This window comes from Bombina bombina, chromosome 5 (genome assembly GCF_027579735.1).
Source record: "Bombina bombina isolate aBomBom1 chromosome 5, aBomBom1.pri, whole genome shotgun sequence".
Taxonomy (NCBI): domain Eukaryota; kingdom Metazoa; phylum Chordata; class Amphibia; order Anura; family Bombinatoridae; genus Bombina; species Bombina bombina.
The window spans coordinates 395,693,541-395,714,308 of NC_069503.1; the positions used below are offsets into that span (position 1 = coordinate 395,693,541).

At 36.9% G+C, this 20,768-nt stretch overlaps 1 protein-coding gene across 3 annotated transcripts in view; it reads right to left on the reverse strand.

Moving 5' to 3' along the window:
* Positions 1–20,768, reverse strand: part of NKIRAS1 (NFKB inhibitor interacting Ras like 1) — a 47,225-nt gene that overhangs the window by 11,860 nt on the left and 14,597 nt on the right. Inside the window, exon 1 of one of the 3 annotated variants that reach the window (XR_008402342.1) lies at positions 6,968–7,086. The exons of the other annotated variants lie outside the window; for them this stretch is intronic. The gene's annotated coding sequence lies outside the window, so the exon portion shown is untranslated. Of the gene's footprint in view, positions 1–6,967; positions 7,087–20,768 lie in introns of those variants that run through there. 3 annotated transcript variants of the gene reach the window in all.

Consider the following 20,768-nt stretch of genomic DNA (forward strand, 5'->3'; position numbering starts at 1 on the left):
ACTGCAAATGTCTTGGAACAAGTGGTATAAAAAATGTTAAACTCCTGACTCTTGTGAGTACTTCTAAAAACAGAACGTACATTAAAAGGGATATGAAACCCAATGTTTTTTTTCTTTCATGATTCAGAGCTTTCTAATTTACTCTTATTATCATTTTTTCTTCGTTCTCTTGCTATCTATATTTGAAATGCAGAAATGTAAGCGTAGGAGCCGGCCCATTTTTGGTTCAGCACCTGGGTAGTGCTTGCTGATTGGTGGCTAAATGTAACCACCAATCAGCAAGCACTACCCAGGATGCTAAACTAAAAAATTAATAGGAGTAAATTAGAAAGTTGCTTAAAATTGCATGCTCTATCTGAATCATGAAAGAAAAAAAATCTGGGTTTCATATCCCTTTAACGATTTCACAAGTATAGCAATTTCTAATACCATAGCATTAAGCCATGTATGTTTTTTATGATATTATGACTAGTAACCATATGAGGGCAAAGTTGATTGGCTAAAGTTACAGGTTTTTTTTTTTTTTTTAAATAGGTTTATTATTCCTCATGTGTTTTTATTGTATGGCCCCATTGTGCACAGCTACCTTATTCAGTATATTGTGCACAGCTACCTTATACCTGATTCAGTATAAAGCTGTGTCTTGGAATTATGTTATCTATGATTAAAGGGACACAGAACCCAAATTTTTTCTTTTGTAATTCAGAAAGAGCATGCAATTTTAAGCAACTTTCTAATTTACTCCTATTATCAATTTTTCTTCGTTCTCTTCCTATCATTATTTGAAAAAGAAGGCATCTAAGCTTTTTTTTTGTTTCAGTACTCTGGACAGCACTTTTTTATTGGTGGATGAATTTATCCACCAATCAGCAAGGACAACCCAGGTTGTTCACCAAAAATGGGCCGGCATCTAAACTTACATTCTTGCATTTCAAATAAAGATACCAAGAGAATGAAGAAAATTTGATAATAGGAGTAAATTAGAAAGTTGCTTAAAATGTCATGCTCAATCTGAATCACGAAAGAAAAATTTTGGGTACAGTGTCCCTTTAATCACTTTGTATAGTATGAAATGCGTAAGCTGCCCTTTATTTCACACCTCCCATGTCTGTGTGTGTATATATATATATATATATATATATACACATACATACATACACACATATATATATATATTTACACATACATATATATATATATATATATATATATATATATATATATATATATACACATACATATATATATATATATATATATATATATATATATATATATATATATATATATATATATATATATATATATATATATATATATATATATATATATATATATATATATATATATATATATATATACAGGGCCGTCTTTAATATTGACTGTACCCTGGGCAAAAATTTTCTTGGCCCCCCCCCCCCCACCCCATGCAATTTCGCTCTCCACCCCAACATCCCAAAAAACAACTAAATCAATTTTTTTTTATTTTTTTTTAATTATTAGCCCAGCCGTGGATCATCCACTGCTGGGCTAATCATTTTTTTAAAAAAAATGAAATAAATTGCAATATGTGAAACTGGACGTAAGCAGTACTAATAAGTAAATAAATATATAAATTCCTCCACTGTGGATTCATTTAATATTCTTTTAAATGTGATTCTGGTGTGAGGTTAGCTGGTTAAAGAGATTTAGGGCAGCCAACAGGAGCAAAGCAAGGTAAAGACTGAGGAGGAAGCATGGAGGTGCAGACAAATATACGTTTACTGACTAGAACAGCAGAACTACTATGGGAAGCTGTAAAATCTGAGACAGAGAGAAAATAAAAACTATAAAAATAAACCTTACATTAATGTGTGAAGTATCAGCATGACACTATACATCAGCCACAGCAGCACATGTCACTTCTTTGCTAGGAACAAGTTCCCTCTCACCCTGCACTAGACAATGCTGCATGGGGAGGGGCGTATGTGCACTCACTTATTCTTCCCACTGACACCTTTCTACAAAGCACTGTTCCCCTAACAAACTTCAGTTAGTTGATCTTAGGGCCATAGAAGAAAGAGCAGGGCTAAGGGGACCAGCAGAATGGATGCTGTCTGTCCAAGGCTGCATGGATACAGTGTGAGATGAGTCACACAGCCTCAAGACTGAAGAGAGCAGTGTATGCAACTGCACAGATGCTCAAATCCTCACGTGCCTGCCGCTCCATCTTTCTGCTGCATGCGCCTACAGTCAGCCCTACCCAGAAACAATCGCCACCACCAGAGCAGTTACCTGGTAACAGTGGTAACCCCAGCAGGACCTTTTCTGATGCAATGGGAATGGCTGGATGCCGAGTTAGGACTTTGCATTCAGTGCTGCACAGTGCACCTCTAAAACAGCACATGGCACTAGCTTGGCATGTCACATGACACCGGCACAGTCTGGCACAGTTTTTTAAAAAAAAATATATATATATAAGCAGAGTAATTTTGACTGTGACAGTATTAGGACTGACTGTGTGTGTTCCCCATGTCACATCAACAGTCTTGTATAAACCATAAAAAAAAATTTTTTTTTTTTTTTTTTTTTAGGACTCTTGGGCCCCTCAACAGAGACTGGGCCCTGGGCAGCTGCCCCTTTTGCCCTGTGTTAAAGACGGTCCTGTATATATATATATATATATATATATGAGCTGCCGCTGCGCAGTTACCCTCAGTCATCTCACTCAAAATAAAAAAACGTCCCATTGTAAAAAACAAGCAAAATTTAAAAAATATGTCACACTGTTGTCAGTCTGCCGCGGCACACCTGAGGATCTCTCACGGCACACTAGTGTGCCACGGCAGACTGGTTGAAAAACACTGCTCTAGAGAAGGTGGTAGAGCTGCTGATTGGCTGTAATGTGTCTTACTGTTCTCAGACATGTTAAAGATCAATTTTGGTGTCTCGTTAAATGTTTGTCTGGAATGGAGCAGAGGATTTAGGCTTGCGTTGTGGACTATTCCTTGTGGATATGTAATGAATACATTAATAATTACAATAGACCAGTTTGGGATATTAATGGGTTAAAGTATGCAAATGTGCTATTCTATATATGGTTTACGCAATACACATCATTTTTAGTACACATAAGAGAACAGCATTAGATCATGTGGATATGGAATGCCATGTATGAATTCTGTGCAAGTGTCTACAATTACAGAATAACCATAGTAAAGAAAGAGTTTAGTTTGCATACTGTTTAGCCAGACGCTGAGCTGTATAAAACATCATTAGATACCCTCAGGATTCAGCAGTATTGTCATTTTTTAAATTTATATTTATTATATTTGTGGTTATTGAATAAATCTGTATTAATTAATATATTTATTAAGCTTAACATAGTTAAAGGGACATGAAACCCAAAAGGAAGCAAATTAAATAAGGAAGCAAATTAAATAATAGAAGTAAATTGGAAAGTTTTTAACAATTGTATTCTCTATCTGAATCATGAAAGAAAAAATTTGGGTTTCATGTCCCTTTAAGTTTTGTTTTGTAAAAGAGGGGCTTTATCACGCAGCATGAAATCTCTCTATGAGAATCATAGCACATATTACTAATAAAGCACCAAAGGTATTGTAGAGCTTGTCACCCATACTTGCGGGTTTAAACATGTCATTAGTGGTACATACTTCTATCACTATCTTCTGAAGTTCCCTATTAGTACTGACTTATGTGCACACTGCTCTGACCCTTGTTGGGACATGAGCAGTCTTTATTTAAAGGGGCAGTATAAACCAATTTTCATATAACTGCATGTAATAGACACTACTATAAAGAAGAATATGCACAGATACTAATCTAAAAATCAAGTATAAAACCTTACTAAGAAGCTCATAGTTTAGTACTGTTGATGAGGTTAGGTTAGGACACCCACTGGAACGGGCTGAGAAAGCAGGAAGAGCAGACCCCCCCTCCCCTGCAAATGAAAAGACCCCTTACAGAAACAGGAGCAAGCAGGAATATGTACAAAACCACAAAGAAAAATCTAGTGTAGTGTGTCCCTTTAACTACAGCTGTCTTTATTCATCACTTGTTCTAATAGAAGGCTCTGATTGTTTGCACATTTATTATTAGGTTTCATCCTCACCCTGAATTTTAGTGACAACTTTTGCCAACAATGAAAAAGTTTGTTTTTCATTTTTCTATTTGCATCGTGGCTTTCTATTTTGAGAAGCATGACAGACAAATACATTGTCCACGTGAGTATAAATCAGTCTAAAAATAAGTGGATTTATTTATAGTAGAGATAGCCTAGAGCATTTATGAATTTACAAAAAACTCCAGTAAAAATAGGGAATGTAGAAGTTCAAGAATTACCAGAACAAACAATAATTAAATATTGCTTTCTGTGTGAATGTTTTACGCACAAAATAAATTAAAAAACTTAGAATTATTTGCATAGTGAGCTTGTTTGATAACAGAATATCACCTGCGTTTGGGAACATGAGTCAGCTCTCCACGTGAGGAATTGTCTGGTGGCCACACAAAGAAGGAAATAAAGTATCTTGCTGTTATGCTGAACCGTGTGGGTTCTACTGTGCAAGGCAGTTAGTGGTTTGCTTGTTTTGTATTTTAACGTTCATTGTTGTTAAAAAGTATAAAACTGCTAAATTACATGGGCTCCTCACTGATATGTTAAATAGATATTTTAGTGTAAAAAATATAAAATGCTTTAAAAAATCCTTTTCTTTTATTTTGTGTTTGAGCCCTACAAAGAGCTTAAATAATAAGTAGCAAGCATACGCTCAAATCATTGGCCGTAACCTCGTATTGAGCAAAAATTGAGGGTTTTATTAGTGCAGCCCTGATTATATGTCATTTTATTTGAAGTAGTCAAGCACAAAGTAAAAGAAGTAAAACTAAAAAGGCCCAATTTTGTAATTTCATAAGTTGAAATCACAACAAGATATTAGCTCCTCACTTACAGAAAAGACCCAAAAGAGACTCATACAACTTAAAATGACAGCCTACTTGAAAATTGTTTTGGTTTAAAAAAAAAGATAGATAATCTCTTTATTACCTATTCCAATTTTGCATTGCCAATACTGTTATATTAATACACTTTTTACCTCTGTAATTACCTTGTATCTAGATATCTGCAGACTGTCCCCTTATCTCAGTTCTTTTGACAGACATTGTTTTTAGCCAATTAGTGCTGACTCATAAATAAAATTCGTCTCCCTCCTGTGGAGTTATCTATATGCACACATGAACTAGCGGTGTATAGCTGTAAAAAATCTGTCTAAATGCACTGATATAAGGAGGTGGCCTTCAAGGGCTTAGAAATTAGCATATGAGCCTACCAAAAATGTAGCTTTCGCCAAAGAATGCCAGGAGAACAAAGAAAATTTTATGTAAAGTAAATTGGAAAATTGCAGGTCCTATATGAATCATAAAAGTTTAATTTTGACTAGACTGCCCCTTTAAGTGTTCACTTGTGTGGCTTATGACAAACTCTTGGTTTGCATAATGGTTGCAATGCATTGTGGGCCAAGTGGTTTAAGAACATTTTAGGGCACATTACGAGTGGAGTAATAACTGTCACACCATCTATTAAACCTTGTAAGTACTTTTAAAAAAAATATATATATTTTTTGTTTTGGAATGTACTCACAAGGTTTAATATTTACCATTGATTGGTTAGTTACAATATGTATTTGGTTTATTTGTTCTCCTGAGGGTATGTGGATACAAAATATGTTCACCAACAGAAAGGAAAAAAGAAGGCGTAGAAAACCTTCTGGGCACACGTGTCTACAACCAAGTGTGTGAGAAAAATTAGAATATCGTGCAAAAGTTTATTTATTTCACTAATGCAACCTAAAAGGTGAAACTAATATATGAGATAAACTCATTACATGCAAAGCAAGATAGTTCAAGCCGTGATTTGTCATAATTGTGATGATTATGGCTTACAGCTCATGAAAACCCCAAATCCACAATCTCAGAAAATTAGAATATTGTGAAAAGGTGCAATATTCTACGCTCAAAGTGTCCCACTCTAATCAGCCAATTAAGCTATAACACCTGCAAAGGGTTCCTGAGCCTTTAAATGGTCTCTCAGTCTGGATCAGTAGGAATCACAATCATGGGAAAGACTGCTGACCTGACAGTTGTGCAGAAAACCATCAATGACACCCTCCATAAGGAGGGAAAGCCTCAAAGGTAATTGCAAAAGAAGTTGGATGTTCCCAAAGTGCTGTATCAAAGCACATTAATAGAAAATTATGTGGAAGGGAAAAGTGTGGAAGAAAAAGGTGCACAAGCAGCAGGGATGACCACAGTCTGGAGAGGATTGTCAGGAAAAGGCCATACAAAAGTGTTGGGGACTTTCGCAAGGAGTGGACTGAGGCTGGAGTCAGTACATCAAGAGCCACCACACACAGATGGATCCTTGCTTTGCATGTAATGAGCCTCATATATTAGTTTCACCTTTTAAGTTGCATTAGTGCAATAAATGAACTTTTGCACGAGAGAGAGAGATAGAGAGAGATAGAGATAGAGATAGAGATAGAGAGAGAGAGAGAGATAGAGAGAGAGATAGAGAGAGAGATAGAGAGAGATAGAGAGAGAGAGAGATAGAGAGAGAGAGATAGAGAGAGAGAGAGATAGGGAGAGAGAAACAATATAAACTGTGCACACTGAAATAAAACAATTTGAAAGCAAATAAATGCTAATGAATATAGTCTATAAAAAACACAAAATCGATGATAGGGTAAACAGTCTTATCTGGACATGCAGTGTTCCAGTCTTCTATGGATCTGAGAAGAAATGGCAGCTTAAAAAGGTTAATCCTCCTGTACCTGCTCCGGAGTTCAAAAGTAAAATGTTTCCAATCTATAAAGATAAGTGCACAAAGAATCTTCTCATAGCATAGTCTGCTTAATAAAGATTATACATATAAAAAACACTTTTAAAAAAAACCCTTAGGGTGGGTTCTCACCTAGGAGACCTCAATCAGTATGAGGTAAGGTATGCACCACAATGGGTGTAACAGGATGTTTCACTGAAGGCAAAAGATTTCCCAAAACAAGCTGTAAATCTGTAACTACAACTCAGAAGATATCTGCTGTGGGTTACTCTCCCATGTATGTTTCGCAATGACAGCCAAATGGAAAATATATATAAAAAGCTGATACAAGATTACTACCATGTAGCGTGTATCCAGAACGGCGTCTTGCACCGTGGCGTAAGGTGGGTGTGGCCTAACGCGCTTGAAAAAGCAGAATCACTCTGAGAGAGACTTTGATGAAGCAGAATCACTCTGGTGGCCACACAAAGAAGGAAATCAAGTATCTTGCTGTTATGCTGAACTCTTGTGGTTTCTACTGTGCAAGGATACACGCCACATGGTAACAATCTTGTATCAGCATTTTATATATATTTTCCATTTGGCTGTCATTGCTAAACATACATGGTAGCGTAACCCACAGCGGATATCTTCTGAGTTGCAGTTACAGATTTACAGCTTGTTTTGGGAAATATTTTGCCTTCACAGTGAAACATCCTGTTACACCCATTGTGGTGGATATGTGTATACCTTACCTCATACTGATTGAGGTCTCCTGTGTGAGTACCCACCCTAAGGGGTTTTTGAAAGTGGTTTATATATGTACAATCTTTATTAAACAGACTATGCTATAAGAAGATTCTTTGTGCGTTTATCTTTTTAGATTGGAATATATATATATATATATATATATATATATATATATATATTCCAAACACCATAACATCCATAGGAGGAAGAAACTGGAACTCCGGACTCAGGAAGCTTGTGCAAAAAAGTTTTATTCAGCAATGCTGCTCATGATAAGGTGCGTAACCTAGAATACACCTGACGCGTTTCGCGCAAGCGTACATGCGCTTCATTAGAGGTAAGGATCTCAGAGCAAAGTCAAAGCCTATATGCAGACCATCAACCAATCAGGTAATAGAAAACAGGTACAAATCGTAATCTGTTAATTCAACATGTCAAATCCACCTGAGCATGTTAGTGGTGTGCATAAGGGCATAGTATCTTACACAAATCTACTTGTATATATATACTACTGGCTAAGTGACAACATTGATGCATAACTTAAATATATGTTCATATCTTCTTTTGAATAATCAACTTTAGTATGGCAAACATTTTTAAAAACTGGAGAATGTATACAGAAGAGTATGAGTGCAGAAAAGTATATATATACAACAAATGCATAATCTAATACTTTTGGGGCATCAAGGACTAGGGGTTTAAATAAACCCTAAGATAAACACATAGATAAAGCAGTAAGTACTTTAGATGTCCCAATAATTGTTATAATTCATTTACAAAATAAACAAAATTAAACAAATAATTAAAAGATACAAAATCATTAAAAAAATTAATCAGTAAATGAAATAATGTATCAGAAGGAAATTTATATGCATTTTTACGAAAAAGATACTAAAAAAATAATAAGTTAAAAAATGAAAACAATAGAAAAAATATTAGTAAAAAGGAGAAAAAATAATAAAAAAATAATAAAAAAAAAAAATAATAAACATATCTAAATGTCAGAGAGAAGGTTCAAAGTTAGATCTAACAAATCGATCCCATACGTCCAATCCAAAAAGGTAATGAATAATAAATGGTCTTATTCAATAAATAAGTCTACATCCATTCTTTTATTCATACCCTCTGGGATTCTAGTATGTAACTTGACTATGCAAAAAATCTCTTTTCTACGAAGACTCTTTTCTCTATCGCCCCTTCTTGGATGCTTTTTGATAATGTCAATGCCAACACAGGAAAAGTGTTTTGGTCCAAAACCATGTAGTCTAAAATGTTTTGCTACAGGCATTTTGGATTCTTTATCCTCAAGGGATCTTAAATGTTCACGTACCCTGTCCTTAAAGGGACGGGTCGTGATCCCTACATATTGTTTAGAACAGTGAAGGCAATTAACCAGATAGATAACAAATTTTGAATTACAATCAATTCTGTCCCTAATTTGAAATACTTGTTTTGTGACACTCGAGGAAAACGTATCAGTGACTAAAATACAGGTACAGGCCTTACATGGAACATGGCCACATTTAAAACACCCAATTCTAGGACTAAGCCAATTGATGTTGGTAGTGTCAGTAATTGGTTTTCCAGCTAGGTTTTTTCTAGTTATATCTGCAATCGTAGGAGCTTTTCTAGCTACACATTTTACCCCATTTGTTAATACTTCTATTAGGGAATCATCCCCCTTTAGTATGGTTAAGTTTTTCTTTACAATATTGCATATATCCCGATATTGTCTACTATATTCAGTAATGAATAATATGTTTTGTTCCAAAGAATCTTTTTGTCCAGTAGTAGGCGATTTGAACCTGTTCTTATGTGGTATAAACAACTCCTTTCTATCAATTAAGGCAATCTGTTTCTCTAGTTTTTTAAGAGATGCTTTATGATATCTCCTCTCAGCTAATCTAGAGGTCAGCTCTTGGGCTTGCACATGATATTGAGTTATTTCAGAACAATTTCTGCGTAATCGCAGATATTGTGCTTTTGGTATACCTCTCTTGAAATGGGGGACATGGCAAGAACCAGCTTGCAAAATTGTATTGCGTGCCAATGGTTTGCGAAAGGTAGAGGTGGTAATCCTATCTTGTCTAGTTTCAATCAGTAAATCCAAAAAATGAATACTAGTAGAGCTCGACTCAGCAGTGAAAGTCATGTTATATCTGTTATCATTCATAAATTCTACAAAAGAGTCAACCATATAGCCATTCTGTTTGTCCCAAATGACGATAATATCGTCAATGAAACGCCCGTATAAAATCACATTGTCAGTATATGGAAAATTATCTGCAAAGATGCGGTTATATTCGAGCCAGCCCATATAAATGTTCATATAGGCGGGGGCAAATTTAGCCCCCATGGCCGTACCGCATCTCTGCAGATAGTCACCTTAAAACATAAAGAAATTATGTTGCAACAAGAATTCTGTTACTTGAATTATGAAAGAAATGAAATCATCTCCATAATTAGAATGTCTATGCAACATTACATCAATCGCTTGTAGTCCCAAAGAGTGGGGTATGTTGGAATTAAGAGCCGCCACATCTATGGTGGCCCAGGTGTAAGTATCGTGCCAGGTTAAATCTCTAAGTTTATGTTTATGTATTTTCGGAACTATGCGAAAGTATGGGGTGCTGGGTTCATCAACAAAAAGGTAATCAGCTAGGTCCTTGTCCATAAAATTATGTTCAACCGCATGGTCCAATAGATGGGAGAGTTTATTTTTAAAAGACTGGGTTGGATTAAATGTCAATTTAGTATATAAACCATTGTCACTTAATTGTGAATCTATTTCTGATACATAATCTTTTTTATTTAGCACTACCACTGCTCCTCCCTTGTCAGCCTGCGTAATCATTATTTTATCATTCTTCTGTAATTTAATTAATGCTTGTCTTTGTTTTCTAGTGATGTTGTCGTGTTATTTTTGAAAAATTATTATGTTCTATTGACCTATAGAGGTCAGTCAATTCTTTTTCAACAACTCTCTGATATAAATCTAACAATTGGTGTCTAGAGTGAACTGGATAAAAATGTGAAGTACTTTTAAAGTGAAAAGAAGTGCAATTATCCTTAAGTGTATCCATGTGTCTAATGGTGTCTTGTTGCAAAGAAATCAAATTAGTGAGATCAATTAAATCAGTATATTTCAAACCTACTGACTGGACTGGACTAGAAGTAGAAGTCTCTTCAGAATATTGTGTGTCCTGTTGATGTAAAAAGTGTTTTTTTAAAACTAAACTTACGAACAAATTTGTTATCAATCAAGGTGTTTACTAATTCAAAATTATGTGCAGGTGCATATGATAAACCTTTATTGAGAAGATCAATTTCCACATTAGATAATTCATATTCAGAGAGATTGATTACTGCTATTTCTTTGCTGTTTTTCTGACCCTGCTGGGGTACCTAAATGAGGCTTCTTTCTTTTTAGGTGTGCTAGTCTGGGTAAGTTGTTTAATTAGAGTCTTCAGTTCTTTTCTATTAGTACTAGGGTCTAAACCCCCTTGAGGTCTAGTAACATCTGATGGGGTTTCCCCATCAGTGTTAGAGGCACTAGTATCCGGGTAGTCAGTTTCAATTACTAGAAAATGTTACATGTTTGTTGGTACCATTTTTGTTTTTATTTTTGTTATTACTTTTGGATTTATTTTTGTTTTTGGAATTGTATGACTTATTTTGTCTACGGGGTCTATGTTGCTGCCATGAATAGACTATGTCCAATTCGTAATCTTTCAGATCCCTATGGTATTTCTGTACTTTATGATTAGACAAGGTGGTATCTAAATTTTCAATAGTTTCATTCAGTTGTTTATTGTAATCAATATATTTTTGTGTTGTTTCAAAAGGATGTAAATCAGTAATAATCTTATTGATATCTATTAAAATCAAATCTCTTTCCTCCTTTTTGTGTCTCAGCAACTGTTTCATTAGTATTATGGAGCAATTTGTCAAAATTTCATTCCATTCCTCCATAAATTTCAAGTTACTGAGAGCAAAAAGAGGGAAATTTTTTCATGCGCAGACCCCTAGGGACTTTATTTTCGGAGATGTACAACATCAATTGTTCCAAATTAGAAAAACTACTAGTGATATCATCCTCCTTAACGAGATCACTAACTAGGGTGTCACCTTTAAGAGCTGTCTCCATAATTCTTTTCCTTCTGCCTTCATCTATAACCCCTGTGGGTATTGTGCTAGTGGCCATTGTGGAGATTGCTCAAAGATATATATATATATATATATATATATATATATATATATATATATATATATTTAAACACAAGCTTTGCCCAATAATAAACAACTACCTAGGAATTAATTAAATCTTCACAAAACACAAAGGAGGGTAGGTAGTTATGACCATTATTACAATCAGTGATAATAATGATATAGCTAAGTAAAGCAAAAAGTTAAGTAACTCTCAAATATAAATATGCTACAGTGCAAAAAACAAGTTTCAGAAGTAGGTGACTGATTGATGCTTTGCATAAATAATTAAAGAGAGTTCATCAGTCACTTTAGAAAGTCAAAATCATAGTTGACTTCAGCTCCAAACTGTGCAAATCAATTCAGAGTCACCAATAGTGTATTGGAAATAGATACTTGTCCCCGCTTGATCACTGAAAGCCATAACACATCATGTAAAGTACTTCATCCACTGAACCAGGCAGTGGGTAAAGTCAGTCGATGTAGTCAACATCCACCGGCACGTACCAACAGGCTGCAAACCCCCAGTCGCGTCAGTAGGAAATGTCCACAGACTGCTGCTCTCTGTTTTCTCGTGATGGTCGATGTGCTCTGATGTCAGAGCGTCGGCGCTCGATTAGCGCTCCATGATGTGTCACGTACTGGAATGAAGTCCTCCTGGCTACCGTGGTAAGCGGGCAAGGGCCAAGTCCTCAGAAAACCAATCAGCGAAATCCCAATCGCTATATGCAGAACACCATACCATCCAAAGGAGGAAGAAACTGGAACTCCGGACTCAGGAAGCTTGTGCAAAAAAGTTTTATTCAACAATGCTGCTCATGATAAGGTGCGTAACCTAGAATACACCTTATATTTAAGTTATGCATCAATGTTGTCACTTAGCCAGTAGTATATATATATACACAAGTAGAAGTTCAAAGAAACAAATTTATGGTGGGACATAGAGTTTTTGGAGTTGTACATCTCCGAAAATAAAGTCCCTAGGGGTCTGCGCATAACATTTTTTCAATCTTTTGCTCTCAGTAACTTGAAATTTATGGAGGAATGGAATGAAAGTTTGACTAATTGCTCCATAATACTAATGAAACAGTTGCTGAGACACAAAAAGGAGGAAAGAGATTTGATTTTAATAGATATCAATAAGATTATTACTGATTTACATCCTTTTGAAACACAAAAATATATTTATTACAATAAACAACTGAATGAAACTATTGAAAATTTAGATACCACCTTGTCTAATCGTAAAGTACAGAAATACCATAGGGATCTGAAAGATTACGAATTGGACATAGTCTATTCATGGCAACAACATAGACCCCGTAGACAAAATAAGTCATACAATTCCAAAAACAAAAATAAATCCAAAAGTAATAACAAAAATAAAAACAAAAATCGTACCAACAAACATGTAACATTTTCTAGTAATTGAAACTGACTACCCGGACACTAGTGCCTCTAACACTGGAGGGGGAAACCCCATCAGATGTTACTAGACCTCAGGGGGGTTTAGACCCTAGTACTAATAGAAAAGAACTGAAGACTCTAATTAAACAACTTACCCAGACTAGCACACCTAAAAAGAAAGAAGCCTCATTTAGGTACCCCAGCAGGGTCAGAAAAACAGCAAAGAAATAGCAGTAATCAATCTCTCTGAATATGAATTATCTAATGTGGAAATTGATCTTCTCAATAAAGGTTTATCATATGCACCTGCACATAATTTTGAATTAGTAAACACCTTGATTGATGTTAACAAATTTGTTCGTAAGTTAGTTTTAAAAAAACACTTTTTACATCAACAGGACACACAATATTCTGAAGAGACTTCTACTTCTATTCCAGTCCAGTCAGTAGGTTTGAAATATACTGATTTAATTGATCTCACTAATTTGATTTCTTTACAACAAGACACCATTAGACACATGGATACACTTAAGGATACTTGCACTTCTTTTCACTTTAAAAGTACTTCACATTTTTATCCAGTTCACTCTAGACACCAATTGTTAGATTTATATCAGAGAGTTGTTGAAAAAGAATTGACTGACCTCTATAGGTCAATAGAACATAATAATTTTTCAAAAATAACACAACAACATCAATAGAAAACAAAGACAAGCATTAATTAAATTACAGAAGAATGATAAAATAAGGATTACCCAGGCTGACAAGGGAGGAGCAGTGGTAGTGCTAAATAAAAAAGATTATGTATCAGAAATAGATTCACAATTAAGTGACAATGGTTTATATACTAAATTGACATTTAATCCAACCCAGTCTTTTAAAAATAAACTCTCCCATCTATTGGACCATGCGGTTGAACATAATTTTATGGACAAGGACCTAGCCGATTACCTTTTTGTTGAAGAACCCAGCACCCCATACTTTCGCATAGTTCCGAAAATACATAAACGGTTGGATAAACCTCCGGGCCGGCCCATAGTGACTAATAATGGGTCACTTTGCGAGAGGTTGGGGTGCTGGTTGGACCATGTATTACAACCTACTATGTTGGCCCTACCGGGTTATATTAGGGACAGTGCCCATCTAATTTCACAACTTAGAGATTTAACCTGGCACGATACTTACACCTGGGCCACCATAGATGTGGCGGCTCTTTATTTCAACATACCCCACTCTTTGGGACTACAAGCGATTGATGTAATGTTGCATAGACATTCTAATTATGGAGATGATTTCATTTCTTTCATAATTCAAGTAACAGAATTCTTGTTGCAACATAATTTCTTTATGTTTCAAGGTGACTATTATCTGCAGAGATGCGGTATGGCCATGGGGGCTAAATTTGCCCCCGCCTATGCGAACATCTATATGGGCTGGCTCGAATATAACCGCATCTTTGCAGATAATTTTCCATATACTGACAATGTGATTTTATACGGGCGTTTCATTGATGATATTATCGTAATTTGGGACAAACAGAATGGCTATATAGTTGACTCTTTTGTAGAATTTATTAATTATAACAGATATATAACTTGACTTTCACTGCTGAGTCGAGCTCTACTAGTATTCATTTTTTGGATTTACTGATTGAAACTAGACAAGATAGGATTACCACCTCTCCTTTCGCAAACCATTGGCACGCAATACAATTTTGCGAGCTGGTTCTTGCCATGTCCCCCATCTCAAGAGAGGTATACCAAAAGCACAATATCTGCGATTACGCAGAAATTGTTCTGAAATAACTCAATATCATGTGCAAGCCCAAGAGCTGCCTCTAGATTAGCTGAAAGGGGATATCATAAAGCATCTCTTAAAAAACTAGAGAAACAGATCGCCTTAATTGATAGAAAGGAGTTGTTTATACCACATAAGAACAGGTTCAAATCGCCTACTACTGGACAAAAAGATTCTTTTGAACAAAACATATTATTCATTACTGAATATAGTAGACAATATCGGGATATATGCAATATTGTAAAGAAAAACTTAACCATACTAAAGGGGGATGATTCCCTAATAGAAGTATTAACAAATGGGGTAAAATGTGTAGCTAGAAAAGCTCCTACGATTGCAGATATAACTAGAAAAAACCTAGCTGGAAAACCAATTACTGACACTACCAACATCAATTGGCTTAGTCCTAGAATTGGGTGTTTTAAATGTGGCCATGTTCCATGTAAGGCCTGTACCTGTATTTTAGTCACTGATATGTTTTCCTCGAGTGTCACAAAACAAGTATTTCAAATTAGGGACAGAATTGATTGTAATTCAAAATTTGTTATCTATCTGGTTAATTGCCTTCACTGTTCTAAACAATATGTAGGGATCACGACCCGTCCCTTTAAGGACAGGGTACGTGAACATTTAAGATCCCTTGAGGATAAAGAATCCAAAATGCCTGTAGCAAAACATTTTAGATTACATGGTTTTGGACCAAAACACTTTTCCTGTGTTGGCATTGACATTATCAAAAAGAATCCAAGAGGGGGCGATAGAGAAAAGAGTCTTCGTAGAAAAGAGATTTTTTGGATAGTCAAGTTACATACTAGAATCCCAGAGGGTAGGAATAAAAGAATGGACGTATGGGATCGATTTGTTAGATCTAACTTTGAACCTTCTCTCTGACTAAGATTGTTCCCAGTTAAATACTTTTTTATGCAACATTTAGATATGTTTTTTATTATTTTTTTATTATTTTTTTATTACTTTTTCTCCTTTTAATAATAATATTTTTTCTATTGTTTTCATTTTTTAACTTATTATTTTTTTAGTATCTTTTTCGTAAAAATGCATATAAACATAGCACAGTGCTTCGCACGGTACTATGCGAAACTCTATACCCAACAGGGCGTGGCCCCGGAGGGAACTCAGATGCAATTCTGGCACTCACTGCAGCCACCCCAATTAACACAGACTCAAATTGACAGCTTAAACGCCCCGGTGACACTCGAGGAACTCACCTTCACCCTGGGGTCCTTGCCAGTAGGTAAGGCATCAGGGCCAGACGGTCTACCGGCTGAATTTTACAAATTTTACAAATCCCTACTCACACCTACTCTGACCAGACTGTACAATACCTTCCTTCAGACGGAGACCCCCCCCTCTAACAATTTTACTTCAGCGCACATTACGCTGATCCCCAAGCCGGGTAAAGATCGCTCAAAGCCTGAATCTTACAGACTGCTATCTCTGTTAAATACAGATTACAAGTTGTTCATGAAGATTCTTGCTAACAGATTGAAGGTGATTCTCCCTGACCTAGTCCACCCGGACCAAACGGGCTTTGTCTTCAAACGTTCATCAATGGTGAATCTTCGCAGGGTCATGCAGGTGATAGAGCATTACTGGGTGCAGGGGCGGGAAAGGGATAGGAAAGACACACTGGAGGCCTTCCTGCTATCCTTGGATGCAGAGAAGGCCTTCGACCGGGTAGAATGGCCACATCTTTTAGATACTATGCGGAGGTTCGGTTTTACGGGTCCGTTCTTGGAGGTTATAGGCAAAATGTACCACCAGCCGGTGGCGCGGGTTATTGCAAATGGCCTCTTCTCCTCTGATTTTCAGCTACGTCGGGGCACCAGGCAGGGCTGCCCCCTCTCGCCGCTGCTGTTCAACCTAGCACTGGAACCCCTCGCGATGAAACTGCGACAGCTCTTTCCAGGGATCACGATAAGAGGGGTCCCTCTACATCTGGCGTTGTACGCCGATGACATGCTACTATTTGTCGACACACCAGCCGTTCATATACCACACATACTACATATGATTGCGAATTTCAGTACCTTTTCGGGATATCAAATAAACACCTCAAAGTCAGAGATACTATGGCTACATAGACATACGTCCTCTGCCCAAAGCTATCCATTCGTGGAAGTCTCGGAGGGGCTAACCTACCTTGGCATCAAACTCCATAGAGATCCCTCTAAGATGTATGATCTCAACATATCACGTAAATGTTCAGAGTTGGCCTCTCAGCTAACAAACTGGGCTAACCTCCCTCTGGGCTTGTCGGGTCGCATTGGCTTGATCAAGATGACAATACTGCCCAAAATCTTATATCCACTGCTTATGCTACCGTTTTTGATGTCCAGAAGGGACCTGAGGATGCTCTTGCGTGCCATGTCGCGATTTATCTAGAAGGGAGGTAAATCTAGAATAGCAGCGAACAAATTACATCTCCCATACCTGGGAGGAGGCTTGGGTATGCCAAATCTCAAGTTATACAACTGGGCGGCCTTAGCCAGACTGGTCACTGACTGGCAGATGAATACGAAACATTTCAATGACATGGCGCTTGAAGAGGCGATCGTTACCCCTCTGACACCAGCTTATCTCCCCTATGCAAGAATAGCATGCCTACCACCTAGAATTGCCAACAGTGTACTATACCGTGACCCACTGAAGGCGTGGCAGCTGATTCACAAATTCCTAAAAATAGATAGCCCCCCCCCCCCCAAGGTATATACCTATCCGTGGGAATGCGGACTTCCCAGCAGGTGATGGGCATGCACCATTCCGCATATGGGAAACCCTGGGTATCAGGACAGTGGGAGACATCCTGGACCCATTACTCCACACAATACGCTCTTTCCAGGAGCTAAAGACGAAATATCAGCTCCCGAATCAACATTTTTATGCTTACCTTCAGTTGAGGCATTATGTGATGTCTCTGCAAGCATCTCATGACAGCTTCTGGGACAAATCACCCTTCGCTATCGCCCAGACACTGTTTCTAGTGGGGCGGTTCTCTCTCACACATTTCTACACACGACTAATAAAATATACTGAGGCCACCATACAAACTAACATGCTGACAAGACTAGCTACAGACATCCCTATTGAGGTGTCGGTACAAGATTTGAAAGACAGCCTAGACAGCACAAAACAAGCGACTCTCGCAATAACTTACAGGGAGGCACAGACTAGGCTATTGCACAAGGACTATATTACTCCTAATATATTAGCAAAATGGAACAACTCATACCCCAACCAATGTATTAAGTGCAGCAGTGCAGCCCCCTCTTTTCTGCACTACTTCTATACCTGTCCGGCTGTCAGACGTTTTTGGGGACATTTCCAATACTGGGTAAAAATCACCCTTAGGGTTGAAATAGAACTCACCACGGCCGAAATATATCTCTTCAAATGGGGAGATACACACCAACGGCATCACAAGTTACTTACGATGTGCACCATACTGGCAAGGCACTGTATCCTGACAAGATGGATATCTAAACATCCCCCAACAATAGCACAATTTAAACACTTACTGATTAAACAACTTTACATAGAACAATATGACGTGAGGTTAGATGTGACCAGACGATTGAGGCCCTTCTGGAAAAAATGGTGCCCTCTTATTAATACGTTCCACATAGATCTGAAACAGCAGATCATGAGACCATTTCTCCAATCGGAGGTAATGCCCCAGCTTAATCTTAACTTTAATCTCGGTGAAACTGAAGGGGAGGCCCTTAATACTACCAAATACCCGACTGAGGAAATGCTTTTCTAGGCAACGGGATCCAACTCTCCTTTTTTTTTTTCTCTCTCTTCCCCCTTCCCTTTCCCGCCTCTCTTCCCCGCCTTGAACCCCACCCTATTATTATAATGTTAGTATGTTACAGTTACTGTTATTGTTATATGTAATGTTATAAAGTTATTTGGAAAATGGAGACAGATGTGGCATACAAGGTTTACTGGACGGACTTTACTATATCACTATGTCACAGGTCACAGCTTATAAAGACAATATTTAGCCCTCACCTTTCATGGACTAATCTGCGCACTTGGCTCTGACAAGACATCTGCAGAATTGTAATCAATATGGATGCAAAATACTAATGTCATTTCTATGTTATCTATTGTAATGCCTGATTTTCTGTTGTGTCATATTTGTTTCCAGTAATAAAGAATTAAAAAAAAAAAAAATGCATATAAATTTCCTTCTGATACATTATTTCATTTACTGATTCATTTTTTTAATGATTTTGTATCTTTTAATTATTTGTTTAATATTGTTTATTTTGTAAATGAATTATAACAATTATTGGGACATCTAAAGCACTTACTGCTTTATCTATGTGTTTATCTTAGGGTTTATTTAAACCCCTAGTCCTTGATGCCCCAAAAGTATTAGATTATGCGTTTGTTGTATATATACTTTTCTGCACTCATACTCTTCTGTATACATTCTCCAGTTTTTAAAAATGTTTGCCATACTAAAGTTGATTATTCAAAAGAAGATATGAACATATATTTAAGTTATGCATCAATGTTGTCACTTAGCCAGTAGTATATATATACAAGTAGATTTGTGTAAGATACTATGCCCTTATGCACACCACTAACATGCTCAGGTGGATTTGACATGTTGAATTAACAGATTACGATTTGTACCTGTTTTCTATTACCTGATTGGTTGATGGTCTGCATATAGGCATTGACTTTGCTCTGAGATCCTTACCTCTGATGAAGCGCATGTACGCATGCGCGAAACGCGTCAAGTGTATTCTAGGTTATGCACCTTATCATGAGCAGCATTGCTGAATAAAACTTTTTTGCACAAGCTTCCGGAGTTCCAGTTTCTTCCTCCTTTGGATGTTATGGTGTTCTGCATATAGCGATTGGGATTTCGCTGATTGGTTTTCTGAGGACTTGGCCCTTGCCCGCTTACCACGGTAGCCAGGAGGACTTCATTCCAGTACGTGACACATCACAGAGCGCTAATCGAGCGCCGACGCTCTGACGTCAGAGCACATCGACCATCACGAGAAAACAGAGAGCAGCGGTCTGTGGACATTTCCTACCGACGTGACTGGGGGTTTGCAGCCTGTTGGTACGTGACGGTGGATGTTGACTACATCGACTGACTTTACCCACTGCCTGGTTCAGTGGATGGAATACTTTACATGATGTGTTATGGCTTTCAGTGATCAAGCGGGGACAAGCTAAGTATCTATTTCCAATACACAATTGATTTGCACAGTTTGGAGCTGAAGTCGACTACAATTTTGACTTTCTAAAGTGACTGATGAACTCTCTTTAATTATTTATGCAAAGCATCAATCAGTCACCTACTTCTGCAACTTGTTTTTTGCACTGTAGCATATTTATATTTGAGAGTTACTAAACTTTGCTTTACTTAGCTATATCATTATTATCACTGATGGTAATAATTGTCATAACTACCTACCCTCCTTTGTGTTTTGTATATATATATACAAAGAAAATCAAATGTGCTCCTTTAATAACAAAAAAACGGTTTTAACAATTACGTGACAAGTTGATTGTTGATTTTTGTAGTGACGCTAATTGGCAACGTGTGCAATTAGTATGAAATAGAGAGATAGGTGTATGAGTTTAAGGATATGAACAAGGGCATTATCAATATAGTGAACATGAGTATTTGTTGGTCTATCATTATTATTTCTGTTTTGAGCAGGTAGTGTCTATCAGTTTGCTGAGGTTACTTACTAATGTTATCCATTATGGTGGGTGTAATGTCTGAGTATTTTGTGCATGCGCA